This window comes from Canis lupus, chromosome 24 (genome assembly GCF_048164855.1).
Source record: "Canis lupus baileyi chromosome 24, mCanLup2.hap1, whole genome shotgun sequence".
NCBI lineage: Eukaryota > Metazoa > Chordata > Mammalia > Carnivora > Canidae > Canis > Canis lupus.
In genome coordinates, this window is record NC_132861.1 from 10748502 (window position 1) to 10756620 (window position 8119).

Consider the following 8119-nt stretch of genomic DNA (forward strand, 5'->3'; position numbering starts at 1 on the left):
AGAAAAATAAATTCCCTTCTGAAGTAAAGAGCCAACATATTCCATTTATTTCCCATGCTCTAATAAATAGCTTGTGCTCTCTTGGCAGAATCAATAAGCAATGTTTTCCCAGTTAAAAGGGAATAGATAATTCAGGCTTCTCTGTTTCTCCCTGAGCAGATGGGCTTTCATATTTAGCAAGTGGAACTGCCATAACCTTGAATGGGACATGAGTTTGGCCAGACTGCACTGTCCAAATGCCCAGCCCTAGGTCACAGGGGGAGCTCCCTGTCGCGTGTGACTGTGTGCACAGAGGACCTTGATCACTCCAGGACATTTTTCATAGTGACCTGCACTTGGAACAGCACTAGGGCCAGAGGAAAACATTGGTATTATAGCAGGTGTGTATAGTAGCGAAACTTGCCCTCTCTTGTATGAACTAACTGCTGCCAGTTTGTCCACGGGAGCTTGCTATCGTATTTTCTGGTATCAGCGTGGCTAAAGAATACCTCCATGAACAAGTAGCAGGCCCCGCACTAACCGCTTTGTATGCGTTGTCTCATTAAATCTTCCCAATAATCCTGTAGGGTAGACACTTTGATTCTCTCTTATGCAGCCTGAGGCAGAGGGAGTTTGAATGATGTACCCAGAGTACCAGAAGTCCTAAGTGGCATGGATGCTGGACTTGCTAAATTTCATGTGGTTTCTGAGCTCAGGTGAATCAGCAATGTGGAGTGCATGGTCTGTAATGTCATTGTTTTACTCTGTCTTGATACAAATCTCTAGAAATCTCTGGACTCTCACTGTGCTATTTTTTTAACCTTAGTATGACATACACCAAAAATTCTGTGGCATGTGTCTTACATAATACTTTCCCAGTGCATATTCTATTAATGGGAATTACATTCTCATCCTTGGGTTCTGTCACTTTCGATTATAGTGCCATTTAGAACCTCATTTTATTTCAAGAGACCACCGTATACTGTTTCCCTCTCTTCACATTTCCCCTAGTTTTCTCACACTGCACTCCCTCCTTAGAGCCCTGAAATCTGCTCCCTGTTCCTATGATGACATTTTTCTCATCACTGGTTCCATTTCTAATACATCGAATGGAACTTTTCTGGGCTCTCATCTTCCTTGAGTTCCCTGGATGTTCAGCTGCTAAGCAGCTCTTTCCTCTCAGGCATCCCTTCTCTTGCTGGTACCTTGTTCCTCTTGGCGACTTCCCTGCACCTGCTATGATTCCAAGCATGTATGCTTCACACATGCACTGTGCTAAATACTCCTGTGTTGGTTTCATTTTTTCCCCCAAAGGATTTAATGGCAAAGGTCATTTATTGTACTATTCAGTTTCTCTTCCATTGGGCCTAGCTAAGGGCTCATCAGATAATATTTAATTTAATTAACACTTATTCCGGCTTCCAGCTTCCAGACTTCAATGATACCGTGACCCCAATTAAGTTAAGCAGTTCATGAAACCAGTGGTCATATCAGGATTATTTGCCCGATAAATAACAGATCATAATCAGTACCAGTGACCAGTGACTGTGACATCCTGACAATAAACTGCTTCGCCCTGGGAGTGCCTTTTTTATTTTCTTTACCATTTCCTTTAGAAAGAAAGGAAACCAAGGTAAAAACAAAAAAACCATGAGAGCTCATTGCTAGTCTGAAATCATTTTGCTTCCAAGTCTTATCAAATCATCTCAGAGGCTTTGTTGACATTATCTGCTAACGACTGTAATCCATCTTTCCAAATGGAGAGAGGCACCAGGCGGCCAAACATCACCCTTTGTCCAGAGGGCTGAGGTCTGAGGTCACCTCCCGACTGTAGTGGCAAGCACGCGAGACCGGGCCAGCTGCCTGCGCGGGGCCTCTGGATGCATTTCTAAAGGGTGATATTTACAGTGTTGGATAGCCGGGCGCTGGGGAGCTTAATGGGATTCTTAATAAAGGCAGCTTTCATTAAGACAGGGAGCACAGGCAAGGTGCCCTTGCTTTTGAGGGAAGGACGACCCGGCACAAGACGGATGCTCCTCCTCGGTTTGGAAATCACGCGGGTCAAGTGCCTTGTCATGCATTAACAGCCTTTTTAAGTTCCTGGCAGATTGAGAGGAACGGCTTAGATAAATGAAGGAAGAGGAATCATGCGATCTGTCTTGGTAGTATAAACGCTGAGAGACACAGCAGCTGCATTTAAACAGAGCAATTTGCTAAATGAGTGGTTGGCTACTTTCCAGATGGCCAATGTGACACAGGGCTTGGATGAATCCTTTATTCAATCATGCATCTGTCTAGACTGAAACGGGAAAGGCCAGGTTCTAGCCCCTGCATCAGCCGCCCGCGGCCACAGCCACAGCCCCAGCAGCTCCGAACCCCTTACATAAAACATAGTTATGCCCGTGAGGCGGCTTGGCCAGAGACCAGCCGGGGAGGATGCAGCAGCAAGGCGTGCGGGAAGCCTCGAGAAAGCCAGCTCCTCCGCTGAAGGACGGCCAGCTCGGAACAGGGGCTGTCTCTGTGCACGTCCGCCTGCTGGATCGCTTCGCTGGCCTACCGGGGACACGCAGCCCGTCGATTTGAATAGGACAAAGTAGCTAAGCTCAGAAAGCAGAAATATTGGTTGTGTCCTACGTGTTTTCCTTTATGTGCACTTTTAAATCATTCCACACGCGTTCTGCCTTGATTCTTCTAGTTAGGTTGTAAAATCCCCAAGGCAGATGAAAGAAGCTATTCTTAGCTTTTACCCACGACCCCACTCTCCTGCCCTTTCTCTTTGCCTCTGACACTTCATTCAGTCCCAACTCGAGCACCTCTTTAGAGATGCTATCTCAGAGATATTGGCTTGGGGTGGGGGGCAGAGGGGTAGACCAGATGATCACTCCATTCTGGGGCTTCTGGGGCTGGGATACATGTTGATGGACCAATGCAAAGTAGGTCAGGTAAAGTGGAGCCACTCGATGGGCAGCCTGCCCAACTTTAATAAAATAGGCAGTCATGGGACTTCCCATTGGGCTGTAATGGGGACTTATAGGAAGGCAGCTCCACTGACCTATTTCTCTCTGGCAAGTTATCCCCCAAGCCTATTTAATTTTTATTATTGTATTGAAAGTTTCCACCGTGAGAGTTTCACTGCATTCTTTAGCAGGCTACTGAGTCTCATGGCTGGAAGTTCGGACCACTTAGTAAACAAGTCCCCCCACCCTCAGCTCCACCCCCACCCCTCTGGGCCTCCACCCTGCACGGCAGCTTCGGCTTAACTTCTGACTCAGGAGGAAAAGTTTAACCTGGTGATTCACCAACAGCACTTCCTGTGATTGAGGAAAACTACTGTCTGCTTAGGAAAAACTCTGAAGCACTTCATTTCCTGCTGTTTCTGAGCTACACAGGGTGGAAAAATTTGAGTTCTGCTCTATGCTGATCCACGAAGACTTTCTCACCACCATTTTTCTCTCCTGGATATTTCCTCTACCCTACTGTCAGCTTGAAATAAACACATCAGATGAACAGGGCTGTCCGAAGGGGACATAGCATTATAGCCCTCGGTGGGTCTCGCCCAGACTCCACTTCTTTTGTAACCAGCTGAGCCAGACTTCCTCGTCCGTACCACAAAGCACAGAAAATGATCTGTGGGATGATTTTTTCAGTTCTCCCAAGGACGGTATCACTCTAGATGTATAAGTGAGAAGCTAATCCACACACAAGGGATGCCTTCAGTTGTGGTTGCCCTAGACTATATCAATGGAGGTCTTTATGACAAGAGTCTAGGCTATGGAAAGGGAGTTATTCTAACACCTAGAATATTCTAGGAGTAGATATGCCTGAAGGTCAGAGCAATGAAGTCACTGAAGTCTGAGATGATTACAAGTCTGTCAAGGCTTTGCAATGAGAAAATAGCTCAGAGAGGGTATAAAAATAGATTAATAATTTTAAGAAACAGATTTCTCAGTCTGCTGAATGTAACACTGATGAAAATTATCAAATGATCTTTAAGCACATGATCCTGAGCTAGATGCAATAATCTAAAGAAGTCCAAGGATAACTACTCATCAAGAGAACCTGTGCTGTGACGTTGGTGAGCCAAGCTCCCGTTCCTTTTGTCAACGTATTGCAAATGTAGCTTCCCCTATGCTGCTTGTGACTGGGTCCTCAATTCTCAGTCTTCAATACATGACCTTCAAGAAGCATGCAAATTGCAAAGACCTTGAAACCTCCTGAGGATGATTAGGTGACCAGACAGGCAGAGCCATCGGGTCTGCCTTATAATAAACTTACTTCTCTCTCAGGCACAACGGATGGCTTTGCTAGATGACAACATAAACTCTTTGATGCTACATTCATGTTAAGCCTTTTTCTAGCCTAGAGAAATTTTGATCTTTAAAAATAAACCTCAAATGAGGACTCAAACAACTTTGAAAATGTCGTGGCTTTTTTCACATCCAAATATAGCTCCACAAAGAGTCCCCCACGATTGACATTTTATCTTATTAAAGTGCTGTTAATTAAGAACTACAGCCACCAGCAACAATGACTAAAGCAACAGGCTCCGGCGCTCTTCCTGACATAAAATGCGACTCTGATTTGCTTAGAAGCTGAATCAAAAAGAACCCAGGCCATTGGCTCATTCGCATGTAGTCCACGAGGGGGCAGTGCACGATCGAGTTTCCAGCAGGCGGGCTTCCACGCGGGTTGGTTGCTATATATACACCTGAAGCGTGGCAGGCCTTTCACACAAAGTGAGCAGCGCTGCGGCGATGACAGGTGTAGGGAGCAGCCAGTACTGCTCCCAGCACAGTCTGCCAGAGGATGAAATGAGGTGAATCATTTGCATTTTTACCAATGAACCTGCATCATAATGAACGTGTGTGCCCCGGGTCGGCCTCGGCTTCGCCTCCCCGGCTTTGGCGGGACCGCACCCAGGACTGCAGCAAGGAGGCGGGCGGAGCCGCGGGGACCCATTGACCGGGCGCCGGGAGCACGGCTGACCCGCGGCGGCGGGGGCGGGGGCGGGGGCGATGCTTCCCCCTCCCGTCCCTCCCGTCCCGGGGCCAGAGTCCCTGGGAGGAGTCCCGGGCCCGGAAGCCGCGCAGCGTAAATCCAGGACGCGGTTGACCTCCCGGCGGGTGTGGACGGCGCCCCCCAGCCGGGAAGTGCGCAGACCAGTCCCCGCGCCCGCCGGGGGCCTAGGTCTCGGCGCGAGCGCCCATCTGCTCTCCGGCTCCTCGTTTTGTCTCTTGTTTTATTAATCTGCATTAAAAGGCCTTAGGGGAGGGGGTCCCTGGGTGGCGCAGCGGTTTGGCGCCTGCCTTTGGCCCAGGGCGCGATCCTGGAGACCCGGGATCGAATCCCACGTCGGGCTCCCGGTGCATGGAGCCTGCTTCTCCCCCTGCCTCTCTCTCTCTGTGTGACTATCATAAATAATAATAAAAAAAAATTTAAAAGGCTTTAGGGGAAGGAGAGAGCAAGGCCACACCCGAGCAAAATTAGACGTTGGGACCTGTTGGATTCCAGCGTCTGCAACGGTCCGTCTTCCCTCTTCCCTCCTCTCTCCGGCGTCCTCTCTTCCATTCCGGAGCTAGTGCCCCCCTGGTGGTCTGTCTTTGCCCGGTGCTAATTCTTTTTTTCAGAAAGATCCTAGGATACCAGACCATTCAACTTTCGTTGTGTTTACAGCACCCTGTGTCTTCCCCCTCCGGAATCTGCATCTAAACCTTATTTGTAACTGGGAAACAACAGAGGCGGGGACCCTCCCTTCTGGCCTGGGTTTGCAAGCGCCTCCCCTGCCTAATGGGAGACAAATGGGCTGTGCTATCACCGCCCCCTCCCCCGGGGTGCTCCGATGTCACTGCCTTCAGAGTGATTTTTTCCGTCCAGCCCTGTGTCTTCACATTGACCTGGATGGAACAGCCTTTCTGTTTTGCTTCAAAGTCAGAAAGCACAATGGTTACTGCACAGACTTGGATCAAACTGCGTTCAAACCCCAGTCTGTCACCTCCCAGTCTCGGCTACGCTCAAAAATGAGGCGTGACTGCTCTGTGCCTCAGTTTCCCCATTGTCACAAATGGCAATCATAACGTCACCTTGTGATTGAATTGAACGGATCGAATGGAAAGCACTAAGCAAGAGCAAGACACCAGGCTTGTGAACCAGCGCTTCATACCTGTTACCTCTTCGTATTTTATTTATTTGACATAATGTTGCTTTCCATCTTCATTTCATCTCTTCTTTAAGACACAGATGCTCCCACCCTCCTCCCTCCCCCGCCCCTTGCTTCTCCCTGAAAGAATGGCAGATGGTCTTCTGGCCCCTGAATAAGTGCCTACTGCTCTCCTTCCACCCCCCACCCCTACCCCCACCCCCTATCTGATCATCCCCGTAGAGAATCAAGCACTTGTCAGGATCCTAGTACCTACAGCAAAGAATGTAAAGAGAAAGGCTCTTCAGACATCAGGAACAAGCTGGGGGGGAGGGGCGGGGAGGAGATCTGACAAAAGTCCTTTATGTCACGCCCTGGTTCTATTTGCAGACTGGTCTTAGAAACAGGCACTTGTTTACTTCGCCCAGATCAGAAGTGATTTCAGATTCACTTCATTTGTCTACTTCCACTGTGCAGCTTTGTAATTAAAATAAGAAGCTTATTTTAAAGCCAGTGCCAGAGCTGAGAGATAACTGTAAGGAGGTACTGCTCTGTAGAGCTGACTCTAGACCATGTCAGCCAGCCTGGAAGGAGTGGCAGGGATCCCTCCAGTCACGTGGGAGTAGGAGAAAGTATGGAGGGATGATTGGCTCCCCAATCCAAGTGTATAAGAAGGAGAGTGAGGACATTCCTTTTACAGAGAAGCCAGATTTTTATGGAGAAATGCAGCAACTCCCAGATTTGAGTAAATGGCGGGTTCCAAGGGTTTGGGCAACACTGGGCTGGTGAGCCTGGGTGGTGTTGGCAGGAGGGGTAGGGGAGGCAGGGAGGAGGGATGAAGAGGCTGAGCAGGAGGAGATGATGAGGAGAATGGGCAACAAAGTAGCAAGACCTTGAGTGTGGGACCTTTGCTTGCCATCCCTGGAATCTTCAGTTTTGTCTGCAAAAATCACCAACAATGTTTGGTGCAGTTGGATTTCTTGTCAAAACCAGTGATGTGGTTGTGGGTGCAGGAGATGGACACCCACCAATATCTGGGAAGCATCAACATTACATCTGCAAGGCTTGTTTGACATTATGTGGCCACATTAAATTTGGCAAATAATTTGTCAGTTTATATTAGGTTTATTTATTGTTCATTTATTTCCAAAGACAAGAGGGGCCTACTAGAGACATTTCTTTTTTGTATCTGTACAGAAATCTGTGTATCTCTTAAACACTTTAACTGTTATCTTATAGACACCAGGAAGCTGCCAGTGGATGTTGTTTCCCTCTTTTATGTGGCTTCTAGGAAGTTCAAATAGAAATATGCTGGGCAGCCTGTGTGGCTCAGTGGTTTAGCTCTGCCTTCGGCCCAGGGTGTGATCCTGGAGACCTGGGATCGAGTCCCGTGTCGGGCTCCCTGCATGGAGCATACTTCTCCCTCTGCCTGGGTCTCTGCCTCTCTGTCTCTCTCTGTCTCTCTCTCTGTGTCTCTCATGAATAAATAAATAAATAAAATCTTAAAAAGAAAACAAATAGAAATATGCTGTTCATTTCTAAAAATTATTTAGGTATTATAGAATATATTTTGCTCCCTGACTTTATCTTTCTATATATGATTTTTGTCTTCACCCCATTCATGTATGTGCATGCATATTATCTTTTATTCTGTTGTTTGTTCATTGCTGTAAATGTTTCCAAATCCTCTTTTAGACAATGTGGTTTTAGAAATATAAACAGCAATAAGTGTATTTTTGTATCTCCTGAAGTTTTCATACTTTAATCTTTAGTAAAAGAAATGTTCTTCGAGTTTTGATGTCAAACCGGTTTGTTAATATTTTCTTGGCTTCTATCTCTTGAGTCCTGCTTATGTAAAAGACTTTTTTTTAAGATTTTATTTTTAAGGAATCTCTCTACCCAACATGGGGCTGAAACTCATGACCCTAAGATCAAGGGTTGCATGCTCTTCCTACTAAGTCAGCCAGGCACCCTGCAATAGATTTTTTTTTTACCCTAATTATT